The sequence below is a fragment of the Chenopodium album genome, chromosome 7 (assembly GCF_948465745.1).
Source record: "Chenopodium album chromosome 7, dcCheAlbu1.1, whole genome shotgun sequence".
Lineage (NCBI taxonomy): Eukaryota > Viridiplantae > Streptophyta > Magnoliopsida > Caryophyllales > Amaranthaceae > Chenopodium > Chenopodium album.
The window spans coordinates 43,150,069-43,151,143 of record NC_137840.1 but is presented as its reverse complement, the minus strand read 5'-3'; the positions used below and the strand labels follow the sequence as shown (position 1 = coordinate 43,151,143).

The window sequence follows — 1,075 nt, the reverse complement described above, 5'->3', positions numbered from 1 at the left end:
TAGAAGTATCCATACCATTGCCTCCCTTGGTTGAAGGGGAGGTATTACCATGAGGGTTGGACCTTTCTTTCATCAATTCATCCATTTGCTTGGTCATTTTGGAGATTTGGGTAGAAAGGTTGTTGATTGCATTGGCTTGCTCCAATGCACAAACACCCTTACTAGAAGTAGCATCCCTTTCTCCTTCGTACCAATCATCATAGTGCTTTGCGGCCTCCTCTATAATACACTCCACTTCATGCTCTCCTTTGTTCATGATTGGACCACCGACCGCGGCGTCTAGGCTTGTTATTCCTTGAGGTGTGAGACCTCCAAAGAAAGTGTGAATGAGTTGATACTTGGGTATCCCATGGTGTGGGCATTGACGTTGAAGCTCTTTGTATCATTCCCATGCCGCACTTAGAGACTCACCACTCTTTTGGCAAAAACCTTGAATCAAAGACCGAGCCTCGGCTGTCTTCCTATGGTTATAAAACCTCCTCAAGAAAGTCGTAGTCACTTGGTCCCATGTTGTGAGAGAATTAGGGGGCACCTCCTTCTCTAGCCATTCTAGACCTCTCCCAATTAGCGAAAATGAAAACATTTTGAGGCGAATATATTCTTGAGTCACTCCATTGGCCTTTTTTGTGTCACAATATTTCTCAAACTCTTTTAGATGCTCATGAGGACTCTCAAACTTTCCACCCGAGAATTGTTTCCTCTCAATCAAGGCAATCAAATTAGGCTTGATCTCGAAATTATTCGCTTGAGTAATAGGAGTTAGGATCCCACTTTGCGCTCTAAAAGCTTTGAGGGCCCCAAGACGACTCAAAGGCGTATTCTCTCCCATTTTAGAACCTTCTTCACTCTCGAACTTATAGGCTGAGAAAGGGTGGATTTCCAAACACGAAGATGATTTAGGGCTATCTAATTCTTCACTTGAGGGTGAAGAAGGTGGAGTATCTTCTAATTCTCTTACTCCTCTCGTTGGAGTGTGGGAATTTCTACTCCTTGCTCTTGTTTCTCTTCTAAGTAGGGACAAAGACCTCTCTAGCTCTAGATCGATGGGAATCAAAGATCTTGAGCGGGTTCTCCC

The 1,075-nt window shown here is 44.0% G+C and overlaps 1 non-coding gene across 1 annotated transcript; it reads left to right on the top strand.

The window, feature by feature from the left end:
* The first annotated feature begins 344 nt into the window (after positions 1 to 344).
* LOC145641269 (small nucleolar RNA R71) lies at positions 345 to 450 on the top strand. The gene has a single exon (XR_014115322.1). It is a non-coding gene; the product is annotated as a small nucleolar RNA R71 (small nucleolar RNA).
* The last annotated feature ends 625 nt before the right edge of the window (positions 451 to 1,075 follow it).